The sequence below is a fragment of the Sminthopsis crassicaudata genome, chromosome 1 (genome assembly GCF_048593235.1).
Source record: "Sminthopsis crassicaudata isolate SCR6 chromosome 1, ASM4859323v1, whole genome shotgun sequence".
Lineage (NCBI taxonomy): Eukaryota > Metazoa > Chordata > Mammalia > Dasyuromorphia > Dasyuridae > Sminthopsis > Sminthopsis crassicaudata.
The window spans coordinates 547,579,043-547,592,538 of NC_133617.1; the positions used below are offsets into that span (position 1 = coordinate 547,579,043).

The following is a 13,496-nucleotide window of genomic DNA, read 5'->3' on the forward strand; positions in this document are numbered from 1 at the left end:
TAGTAATGAAGGTGATTTATGAGAGGGGATAGATTTTATGTACTACTATAGACTTGACTCCTATAATGAATGCTTTGCTAAGGAAAAAAATTTAAAAAAAACTATTGGGGGATATATTCTGATAGATGCTAAAAATAATCACTCACTGAAGATCAAGACATTAATCATAATGGTTAATAATTGTTCCCATATGCTTCTTACCATTGATACTCTTTCTTTAAACTGTTTCTATTGCTTGAAATTTTGTCTTTCCTAAAGGATGGCCAATCATAAAGAATCTGTGCTATTAATTAATTGTGTGTAAGGGGGAATTCAGGGAAAGAGACTGATCACTAACTAAGGTAGAACAAAAGTTTGAATCTCTGTCTAAACTAGTCCAAATTTCAACATTGTCATATTTCTTATTACATGATAGTATTCCATTACATTTGAACTCCTAGAATAGGAGCCATTTGAACATGATTTTAGTATTTGGTGAAGATTGATTACTCAATACTCCATGCCTGATTGAGAGGTAGGATTAGTGAGAGCTAAAGAGAAAGGACAAACTCAGCTTCTTGTTTTCACCTTTGATTCCAGCCTCTCTTCACATCTCTGAAGGTAGAGAAAGACTCTGGATTGAAGTCAAAATGTAAAATAACTAGCAAAACTCTTCATCTTCATATTCCCAGTTTACTAGTAATTCCTTGGATAAGATCTGAAACTCTCCCTCTTATTATCTTGTTTCAAATTTTCTAGCATATATTGTCACATATATATTTTTTCTAATTTCTGTTTGCTGTTTAGATACATGTTATTTACCATTTACTATTTGCTATGTTGCTATCCAAGACTCTCTGTTTGCTGTTTAGATACATGTTATTTACCATTTACTATTTGCTATGTTGCTATCCAAGACTCTCCCTCTTATTATCTTGTTTCAAATTTTCTAGCATATATTGTCAATATATATTTTTTCTAATTTCTGTTTGCTATTTAGATAAATGTTATTTGCCATTTTACTATTTGCTATGCATGCTTATTATACAACTAGTATCTCATGAGAAGAGTCCAATCTTGGATAATATAATTTGTGGCATTTCTTCTCCATAGTGACAGTAATCAGGACTAGTTTGAACCTAATGGTTATTTCCTCTTGACTCACAATATTTAAGGGATTATACATGCATATATAATTTATTTCTAAGATTAGAATTATACATATATGCATAGATTGCATATGAATGAAAGTGAAATAGGTATGTGTATGTGTATATTGCTATAAAATATTTCTATAAATTTATATATTTCCATAAATATTTCTGGGACAGCTAGGTAAGTGGTGCATTGGATAGAGTGCTGAGCCTGAAGTCAGTAAGACTCATTTTTCGACTTCAAATCAGACCTTAATGGCTAGTGTGCCTTTGGGCAATTGCTTAAACCTATTTGCCTTAGTTTCTCTTTTTAAAATCAGTTAGAGAAGGAAATGGTAAACTACTTCAGTATCTTTGCCAAGAAAACTTTAAATGAGGTGACAAAGAGTCAGACATAACTTTGATGACTGAACAACAATATAAACATTTATATAAATTTCTATAATACAATCCCAACCCATTATTCTCTTTCTCTGGGGAAAAAAAGAACAAATCTGCCTCTGGCCTTTACCTCCAGTTTTGCCTTGTTTGAGGAATAGAAGTCTCTCTTGGAGAAGGGTAAGGGGAAGAAAATCAACATATGAATTCTTGCTTCCCTATGAGACACATCTATACAGACCCATTTAAACACACATGACCATGAGTAAAAAGCACAGCATATTCATACATGCTGTGAGGCTATAGGAATATCTCTAAAACTACTGGTCATTATTTATTTATTTTTTGGCAAGAAAAAAAAAAGTGGTTTTGGGTTTTTTTTTTCCTAGATCCTGTTTCTCTAAAATCTGTGGAAAGTTTCCTTTTGCAACAATGGAGCAACAAGTACAAAACCCTTTACAGACAGTCATTATAAATCCTGAGAATGCAGATAAAATTGAACCACAGAGACTGAGCTGGGGCTTTTGAAATATATGAAATATATAATGTCATATATTTAAGGTCAACAGAGCTATGCATACACAGAAACCACTAACAATAGTATCCAAAGTGAGAGCAGGTATTCCTGAGTTTCAGAGATTAATAATCATAGCTACCCTGACTAAAATTACTATTAAAAGCCAGCCTAAGAGTAGACAAACAGAATTATAATGATCCTGATGATAAGCTCATAAAGAATACTAAATTACATATAGGAGCCAAAAGACCAATCAATGACAAGAATATTAAGTCCATCAAACCATATACCAGACGCTTACTTCAGGTAATCCTGAAAATATACACTTATCTAACAATACTGGTGTACATGAAGATTACTTAAGGTTGTTTTTCTGTGAGTGAGTATATCCCAACATTGTTTCAAGATTCTAGAGGCAAATGTCAGAGCTGAAATTATATTTCTGGAATATTTATCCAAGGCAGAATCACCCAGAAAACTTCAACTTAGAAAACAATTTGATCCTAGAATATACTACCTTTTGTTTGTTGTGTTTTATTCTATTTTAAAAGGTTATAAGATGTATTAGGGTTTTTGTTTTTAGGCAATGGGGGTTAAATGATTTGCTCAGGGTCATACAGATAGTAATTGTTAAATGTCTGGGGGCATATTTGAACTTAGGTCCTTCCATCTCTATGGTCTGTGATTTATTCACTGCTCTGCCTAGCTGGCCCTCTAGATTAGCATTTTTTTGGGGAAAACTATTCAGTAGATTCAAAGTTCTAAAGGCAATAGCTTTGGAATACACCTTGGATTGTTGCTAGAAACAGACTGTCTCTTACTTTTATTCTAGGTCCAACCTACATTCTTAGGATGATCTTAAAGTTCTTGAGAATTTGGAATCCTGTTTTCCCCCTCTTAAGGGGAAAAGCTCATTGTCCTTAACTCTTTAGCTAAGTAAATTTGATAATTATTTATCTATGATTTGATCAGTAGAAGTTCCTATCTGAAGAATGGATATAACATATATACATTTAAGCTACTTCCTATAATAATAGCTTACTAATCAAATAAGTTTAGAAAATAAATGATCTGTATACTGCACATATACATTACAGATTTAGATGAGAGATATCATGACAAAGTCACAAAGTAATTGTTTTTTCCATTTATGTAATGTCATTTTTTGAATCAAATTTTATTTTCAAATGAAGATGCTCTTTCATTTCTCTCATCTCTTTTCCCTACCCATATTCTCTCCCCTCCCCCCATTAGAAATCAAGAAGGACAAAACCTTTGTTACAAACATGACAAGCAAAACAAATTCCTGCCTTCCTTCGTTGTTGTTGTTTGGTCATGTCCGACTCTTTGTGACTTCATTTGAAGTTTTCTTAGCAAAGATACTGGAATGGTTTGCTATTTTCTTTTCCAGCTCATTTTAAAGATAAGGAACTGAGACAAACAGAGTTAAATGATTTATTCAGGGTCACACAGCTAGTAAGTATCTGAGATTAGATTTGACCTAAGTTAAATCGGTATTCCTGCTATCAGGCTTAGCACTAGATATCCACTATACTACATAGCTTCCTGCATTGGCTATGTCCAATAAGTATGGCAAAATATTTCATTATGAATCCTCTGAAGTTGGCAGCCCATCAGTCAGTCAATAACATTTGTTAAGCAATTAACCTGGGCTAAATACTAGGGATACAAAGAATGGCAAAAAAAAAAAAAGTCCCTTCAACTCAAGGAGCTAACAAACTAATGGATTAAGAAATCATATTTATTATATCTATATGGTAGCAAGATAAAGTAGTTACCACTTCCTTTTGAACCCTAATTCCATTTAATTTTTAATATAGATTAATGTTTATGTAGAGACATTTTATTTACTACACAAGTATATTTACTACACAAGTATAGTAGACAAATGGGCAAACATTTTTACCCTATATAACCTCAATATCTGGGAGAGTAGGCTCAAAACTTATCTCTTCTCCTATATAACATTTGTTCCATGAAGTCCATGTCCAGATGCATTACAACTGTTGGCTGAATTGTTCAACTCAGCTAGAATCCCACTGGTAACCCTAAAGAATATTCCTTATTCCTCAGGATATTGCTGCTAGGATAGCTACAATACTTAACCCAGATTCCAACTCCTGAATTTCTGTGACCTACTTCCCCATAGTCTCAGAGATTATACTCCTTGAACCTAAAGTGGACAAGAATGAACAAAAAGTCCAAGGAAGAATTATTTTTCTGAAATCTCAAAGAAAGCCTTAGATGTGACATCTGATGGGGCTTCAGAGCAAGAAGGTCCAAAAGACTTTCCTCTTATAGCATTGTTTCTCACTAGATGCCTTTGCCCAACACTGCTGGAGACAATGAGATAAAGCAACTGCTGAAGCTAACTGAGGCTTTTTGGAAGATGCTAACCAAAACCAGTTATAACATGTCTATAGTGTCTCCAAAGCATTTCCTTTACATATCCTTATAATTCTCCTGGAAGCAGCTCCCTGGCATTTATTTTTTAATTTAATTTTATCTTTATATGTACTTAGAAGTTAAATAAAACAAGTTTAATTCCTCCTTCAGAGCAGCGAGGTGGCAAAGTGAGAGAACTAACTAGACTGGAATCAGGAAGACTAGTGAAAATCTGGCCTCAGACACTTACTAGATATATGATCCTGTGCAAGTCACTTAACTATGTTTCCCTCTGTAAAATGAGCTGGAGAAAGAAATGGCAAGCTACTCTCTGCCAAGAAAATTCCAAAGGGTGTCCTAAAGTCAGACATGACTTAATAACAATCCCTCTTTCATATTAAAGAAACACTTTAAAATACTTTAAAAATAGTTCTATCTAGTGTCTTCTCCAAGATATATTCATACTATTGACCTTTGAAATCCACTTTCTTCATGGATGTTAAAAAATAAAATTTTGTAATGAATATTTATGCAATAATATTTATTATTTGCTAATAATCACTTTGTAGATATTTTTGTCTTAATTATATTGTTTTGCAAGATCTCAGAGTATTTCCTAGAGATTAATGAATTTTTCATGGGATCAATACTAAAGTTGTAGATGGGAGTCAGGGAATGATATGTAAATACTAAGGATTTCAAGAAACTACTCTTTCTTTCATGTGTGTGTATGCTAATAAGCTTTTAATGAACAAGTAAAATTATAAAGAACTTTTTTTTGCAATCCATTTACAAATAGCTATTAAACTAGGTCTTGATGCTTTAATATTCTTCCTCCCCCCCCCCCCCAGGCTGGGGTTAAATGACTTGCACAGGGTCACACAGCTAGGAAGTGTTAAGTGTTTGAGACCAAATTTGAACTCGGGACCTCCTGAATTCAGGGCTGGTGCTCCATCCACTACGCCACCTAGCTTCCCCTTTAATATTCTTCCAGTGGTAATGGTCTATCAATAGAAGTGATGAAGCTCCTGGATAACAGCTGCTCTGAAGTTCAGTAATAACAATAAACATCTATTATTCTTTTTATGTAATTTTTGGTTCCTAACAAATGTTTATCAAGTTGCTAATGAATTGAATTCCATTTGAGTATCATAACAACTCACAGGGATTATGAATAGTATTATTCCCATAAAACAAACAAAGAAACTTAGAGAATTTCAGAAAGATTGTTAAGTAACTTGCCCAAAATCTTATATCTGGTAAGTTTTGGAAACAAGATTTGAACTGAAGTATCTTTTGACTCCAAATGCATAACTATAATAATATCAGCCTGGCACATCTTCTATCAGTATTTCTGCCATACTTTCTGGTTCTGGTTACTTTGCCTAAATTAAGAGAACTTTCAAAACTCATTTCTCTGAAATCATAGAATCAGAAAGGAAAGAGAGATAAGAGACCATTAGGTTCAATCCCATTTCATAGTTTTATTGACAAGGTAACTGAGGCAAAACGATTTGGTTAGGATTACCTTAGCTTCCTTTAAGTCCCAACTAAAATCCTAACTTCTACAGAAGACTTTCCTAACTTATCTTAATTACAATATCTTTTCTCTGTTAATTATTTCCTACTTATCTTGTATATACTTATATATATACACATGCATATACACACACATACATACACACATATTGTATGTTGCCTCTCCTAGTAGATTGTAAGTTCTTTGAGGGACTATGTCTTTTTGTATCCTGAGTGCTTAGCACAATCCCTGGTACACAGAATATGTTTAATAAATGCTTATGAATTAATTTAAAAATATTTCAGACAGAATTTGAACATAAATCTTTATGACTTCACTATTCACCAAGCCACTCTGCCTCTCAGCTAAACTTCCTCTGATGAGGACAAAAGTTACCAGTGCCAACAGATCTCCTGACTCCCTATGACTTTCTGCTCAGATTGGCTCAAAAGGACCAATTAGTGAGAGAATAACAGACACCGGAAGTGTGGAATAATTCCTGATGTCCTAGTATCTCTGTTTTGAACCACTCATTTTAATTTTGCTCTGTCATGACTACCATTTCTTTCACAAAGGAAATTCTTTTGCAAACCACTCTTTATATGTCCCTATGTTACCAATAAATATTAAATGTGCAGGGGGAAAGGTTTTTTGGATTTTATAATTCAGATTTTATGGAAATGGAAAGGTCCTGGAAAGTTAAACCTGGAGAGTGGATAACAGGTAGCAGCCCATCTGAACTCTCTCAATATTCTCCCCCAGACAATTTTAAAATAATTCTTCAAATAAAATTTTGGAGCAACAGAGTCAAGAAAACATCAGGGCAAGACATTTTTCCTATCTAAAAAAATTTAGGAGATAGGTAAAAGAGATCTATGACATGAGGATGGAGGATGCTTCAAAGTACATGACATGGCAGCAATAATGAAAGCAGCAGTAGCAACTTTGATATCTTTTAAGTTCAGAAATGGTAAGGGGATCAGACAACTATTAAGTTTCCAGTAAGTTTTTAGTCTCTTTCCATGGCTCTTTATTGAATGAAATTTTTGTTGCATTATAATCTCAAAAGGATGAATTTAATATTTCTGGTTTTCTAAATGCTCTAAATCATTATTGACTAGAGTAAAGCAAATTAAAATTCTGAGGTACCATCTCACATTGGCTAATATGACAGGAAAGGAAAATGACATGTTGAAGAAGATGTGGGAAAATTGGGACGCTAATGTATTGTGGTGAAGTTTGTTCGTGAAGTAGATTGAATTTTTCCAATCATTCCGGAGAGCAATTTAGAACTATGCCCAAAGGGCAGGCAAACTGTGCATACTCTTTGATCCAGCAACCCTCTTACTAGGTTTGGCTCCCAAAGAGATCATAAAAATGGAAAATAATCTACAAAAACATTAACAGCAGTTCTTTTTGTTCTGGCAAAGAATCAGAAATTGTGGGAAATCCCATCAATTGTGGAATGGCTGAGCAAGTTGTGGTATATGGGTATAATGAAATATTATTATACTCTAAGAAATGATGAACAGATAGATTTCAGAAAAATTTGGAAAAACCTACAAGTACTGAGACTGAGTGAATTGAGCAAAACTAGGAGAATATTGTACACAGTAACATTACACAATGATCAACTGTGATAGATTTAGCTCTTCTCAGAAATACAATGATCCAAGACAATTTCAAAAGACTCAGGATGGAAAATGCTATAGATATCCAAAGAAAGAACAATGAAATCTGAAAGCAGAACAAAGCATACTATTTTCATTTGGGGAGGGGGGCATTCTATGTTTTTCCTTTTAATTTTGTTTCTTTCACAACATGATTAATGTGGAAATATGTTTAACATGATTACATACATATAATCTAAATTAGATTGCTTGCCATATGGGGAGGGAGGAAGGGAAGAGGAAGGGGAATAATACAAAACTCAAAATTTTATAAGAGAGGTTTAAAAAAATTTTAATTTAAAATTTTTTGGTTTTCTGCATTTGGTTGTGAGGTTTTTATGCTCTAATACATGGTCAATCTTGTGTAAGTGCCACATACTGCTGAGAAAAAATATGTTATTTCATATTCTCATTCAATTTTCTTCAGAAGTCTATCTTATCTAACATTTCTGGAATTCTATTCACCTTTTTAACTTCTTTCTTATTAATTTTTGGTTATATTTATCTAGTCCAAAATTAAAAAAAAAAGTTGATGTTACCCACTAGTATAGTTTTACTGTTTCCTCCTATAATCCTTTTAACTTCTTTTTAAAATATCTTGAATGTTATACTATTTGGTGCATATATATATATATATTTAGCATTGATATTATTTTGTTGTTCATGGTACCTTTTAGCAAGATAGAGTTTCCTTCTTTAGCTCTTTTAATTAGATAATTTTTTGCTTTTGCTTTGCCTGAGAACATGATTCTACCCTGCTTGTTTTTAACTTCAGCAGAAGCATAATAGATTCTGGTTCAGCTCCCTTTATTATGAGTGTGTCTTTGGTTTCAAATGTATTTCCTATAAAGAGCATATTGTAGGATTCTGGTTTTCAATCCAGTCTTGCTATTTCATTTTATGAGTGAATTCATTCTATTCATATCTACAGTTATGATTACTGTGTATTTCCTGCCATTCTTTCTCCCCCAATTTATCCTTAACTCTCACATCTTTTGCCTTGCCTCTCCTTACAAGTGTTTTACTTCTGACTACCCATCCTCCTCTTTAAGTAAGTTATAATTCTATACCCCAACTAAGTGGGTATTATTCCCTCTTTGAATTTTAATGAAGTTATGGTTCAAGTATTTCCCACTACCCTCTTTTTATATTCCCCTTCACTGCAATGACTCTTCCATGTCTCTTTTATTTGTAATAATGTACCCCATTTTTATATCATTCCATCATAATCAACTTATATTTGTACCCTGCATGTATACTGCTTTACTCCTTTTATCACCCCAAGAGTGATAACAATTTTAAGATTTACAAGTATCATTTTTCCAGGTAGGAATATAAACAATTTTACCTTATTTGATGCCTTATGTTTTCTCTTTCCTCTTTACCTTTTTATGCTTCTTTTGAATTTTGTATTTGCAGATCAAATTCAGCTCTGGTCTTTCATTAGGGATATTTGGAAGCCCTCTATTCCATTAAATACATTTTCCCCTTGATTACACTCAGTTTTGCTGAGTAGGTGATTCTTGGTTATAATTTTAGTTCCTTCATTTTTCTGAATATCATACTACTAAATACTGGTAATTTTGACTGTGATACCATAATATTTGAAATTTTTCTTTATGGATAGTTGCAATATTCTCCTGGATCTATTTTCCAGATCAGTTGTTTTTCCAATGAAATATTTCACATTTTCTTCTATTTTTCATTCTTTTAGTTTAGTTTTGTTTTATTGTTTCTTGATTGCTCAAAAAGTCATTAGCTTCCAGCGAGAATTTGAACCTCTTTTTTTTTTTTTTTTTTTTTTTTTTTTTTTTTTGTAGTGGTCCAATTATATTTTTAAAGGAGTTTTTTTTTCCTTGAATTTTTTTTCATTTGACCAATTCTGCTTTTTAAAGTATTCTCCTCATTGATTTTTTTTTTACTTCTTTTAATATTTGGCCTAGTCTGTTCTTAATGTATTTTTTGTGTCTTTTTTACCAAGTGTTGACTTGTTTTGCATGATTTTCTTGCATCATTCATTTTTTGCTCAATTTTACTCCTACCTCTTTTACTTGATTTTCAAAATCCTTTTTGAATTCTTCCATGGTCTGAGATCAATTCCTATTTTTCTTGGAGGCTTTGCATATAGGAGTTTGGCTTTTTTATCTCTTGAGTGTATGTTTTAATCTTCCTTGTCAACATAATAACTTTTTAGGGTCAGTCTTTTTCTGCTTTTTTTTTTTTCTCATTTTTCCAGCCTATTACTTGATTTTTAACACTTTGTTAAAGTAGAGCTCTTCTTCCAGGATGGAGGTGAACTCTACCTCAAAGGCTTCGTGCAGCTGTTTTCAAAGATACATTTAGGGAATTGAAGGTTCTGAGTTCTAAGTTGATATGATATAAAGAGAGGTGTTTACTCCTCTGGCTTGTGCTGAGGTTAATGAGTTATCATAAGCACTCTTTTCTGTCTTGAAATTGTGATAAAAGTCCCCTCCTTACTATGGCCACAAGCTTTGGTGTGCAAGTATTCTTCCCCACACTAGGATTGTAACCCAGCTTGGAATATGAGCAGAGCAACAGAGTCCTGTCTCAGTGCTAGCAAAGAGGCCCCTGTAATGTCTTTTACCCACCAGATCCTCTTTCTCCCTTCCTCTTCTTCTAACAATTCTTGTTTTCTTTATGCTTTATATCCATCTTATTTGCCTTATAAATCAAATGATAACTTAGTTCCTTATAAAACTGAGGAATAACCCACTGGTATATTTCTTATACAAGAAGGACAAAGTCATGAAACCAGTTATGATGCATAATTATTTATAGGTACCATCATACTTTCAGTCCCTCTGATTTCTCTATCTGCATGAAGGACACTCTCAAATTTGATGAAGATCCTTGAGCCATTATTTTCCAATTTAAGGTTATTTTATTTTATTTTTTTTTTATTCATTTTTCCAAATTATCACCTCCCTCCCTCGACTCCCTCCGCCCGATGGCAGGTAATCCCATACATTTTACATGTGTTACAATATAATAAGGTTATTTTAGAAGTTATAACTCACCTAGGGGAATGTTATTGACTTTATGGACACCTATTCTTTCCTGAAGAAAAAACTGTCATCACAGAGGTGACAAATTGAATGCTTCTTATTGGAGAGCACTGTGAACACCCTGCAGATTTTGTCAGTTGGTCATAACAAGATTTCTGTTGGAAATCCTAATATTTAGGGTCATTATACTAAGTTATTGAAGGCCATGAATACCATAATTGTGAACATGGTAGCTTGTAATAAAAGTGGTCAATGATATACAATAGACCCATTTAACTCACAAAATGCACACATCATTAGCACACATTTAGTTAATTAATCATTGACATAAATATAAAAAACAAAAGATGGATGGCATGAAATGCCTGTAAGGCCAACTTAACAACATTGTCCTACACCTTTATGAAGGAATGGATAAGGAACAAAAAGACAAGGAAAAGGAGGCGCCCAATGTTTAGGAATAATCCATCTTTGTTTCTATACTGACTGTTTTAGAGACCACCATTATGGGATGTTTTGGAGGCCACTATGTGGGCAATTTCAGAGGACATATGAAAAAATTTGCAAATCACATAAATGATTTTACTGTGGAAAGGAGGATCACATTGTTTATGACTATAAAAAGAAACAATGAGAGCTCAGAAATAGAAGGAAGAGTAACCTTAAAGATTCCCAGAATAACTTTGCTGCTTGTGGGGAAAGAAGAAGAGCTGTGGATTCCAGAGAAGACTATTTTATTTTTCCTGAACCTGATGTCCTGTCCCCAGTTATTCTGATCCATTCATCTTCTCAAAATGATGAATCCATGTCATCTTTAAAACTGATAACACACTCTATGATAGCTTACTGGATAATGAAATTTATAAATCAGTTCTGTTAAGTAAAGGTGATTCCAAATGTACCTCTATTGGGTCTTTGAAAGTTGTGTGCTTTTCAGGAAAACTTCAAATTGTTTCTAGATTGTTCCATTGTATGGTTTCTGTTGGCTCCTTGTCTGTTGAAAATTCTTCCTTCCTCATGTTCCAATCCCCTATAGTTCTATTAGTGAGAGATCTCCTATATAAACATAACTATTATTTCCTGTTCTCCAGATGGTACTTCATTCTTACAGATACCCAAGGATTCCCTCTTTATCCCCCATCCTCATTCAGAATGATCCAGAGACAGTCAGGGATGCATTTAACATCAAATATGATACCCCAGATTTCTTATGGGACCTCTACATCTTCAGAGGGGGGACTCCAGAAATCTGTCAGCTTCATTACCATCAAAATTAAGGGAAGCCCTTGTTCTATTTCTTAATATCCTTTACTCAAGGGGCTATCGAAGGCTTTTTCATCCATCATTTACCCTTTAAGGGATCAAGATATTTATGTTCCTTGAAAATCATCTTGCAACATATCTTCCCTGTTAAGAAGTCTAAACCATATTGTTAAGCCTGCTTATCACTGTGTACAAAATTTACATACCATTAATGCTTATGTTAACCCTAGGTATCCATCAGTACCCAATCATGTTACTATCATTTTTTCATAATTTTACAACAGAACTTAGCTTCTATCACTTTCAAGGGCTCCTTTCTGAGCCAATATGTTGACAACGTCCTCCTAGCAGCCCAAGTGCTGAAACGTACCAAGAAGATAGTTGTCATGCCCTGTTACAACTTCACCAGAGGGGACACAAAGTCTTTAAGTCAAAAAGCCAATGATGTCTTCCATAGGTGGAATATTTGGGTATTATTTTAATTTCTGGGATTCTTTCTCTCTTTCTTACAGGTAGTCAGGCCATCCAGCAGCTCACTGAATCCACAGTAAGTAGCAGTTGTATATTATTCTTGGAGCAGTCATGTACAATAGGCAATGGATTCATTTGTCCAAAAAACTAAACCTCTTGTTTCTCTGGCTAAAACTCTGTCCAGAACCTTTTGGTTCAATTATCAGCACCTTTATGTCAGCATTTGCACTAGGACTCCCAGTTTACATTAAGCTCTTCTCTTTTTTTGTATGTGAACAAAGAAGTGAGGCTTCAAGTGTCCTTATCCGAAAATCTGACCTACTCCATGCCCAGTAGCTTATTATTCTGCTAAGTCTGCAACTGCAGGACCCTGTATCTAGGCTTTGGATACAGGGTAGGCAAGGTTTGTGATTTAGTCTTAATTGCAACCATGAAGTTGAGATCCTCTTCATTACTTAACTCAAGCTTTTCTTATAAAATCCTGACTTTATGAGAGATGCTGCTCACTACACTGGAGCCACTGTAGTTTCTGATTGTGACAATGTTTGGACAGCTTTAATGCCATCTAATGTCAGTGCCCAGTTTGTTGAGCTTATGACCCTTACCCAGGAATGTCAGCTAGCCAAAATAATTATCTATATTGACTCATGTTATGCATTAGGTATCTTCCATAATCTTGGAATACTTTGACTACAGAGAGGTGTTTTTGAATGTCAGTAAGGTCATTACTATTGTAAATTTTATCACAGACTTGTCTGCTCTGAAACTGGCTACTGTCCATTATCCTGTCTACACTGATGGAACTGAGCCTGTGTCAAGAGTGAACTACTATGCTGGTACCAAATGACAAGCTTCCTGCGACTGAAGGCTCCTTATTGGAAAGCCATTGAAGGCTTTGCACGTTATTTCTCTCCTTTGTGATGATAAAGTCTCTCTTTCCAACAACTTGATGGACCATGCTATATAGAATGTAAATCTAACCCTACTCCTCTTTCTAGAGTCTGAAGTAGTTTAACAGTTTCTAGATATTTTTGGAAAGGGCTGTTTTTTTGTATGTCTGTTCTTGATATACTTTGAAGTAAAAAAAAAAAATTGTAAAAACATGTTAAATGA

At 33.9% G+C, this 13,496-nt stretch overlaps 1 protein-coding gene across 1 annotated transcript in view; it reads right to left on the reverse strand.

Annotated features, from left to right (window-relative positions):
* The window catches only part of CAMK4 (calcium/calmodulin dependent protein kinase IV), a 182,811-nt gene that overhangs the window by 19,876 nt on the left and 149,439 nt on the right, over positions 1-13,496 (reverse strand). The gene's annotated exons all lie outside the window — the stretch shown is intronic.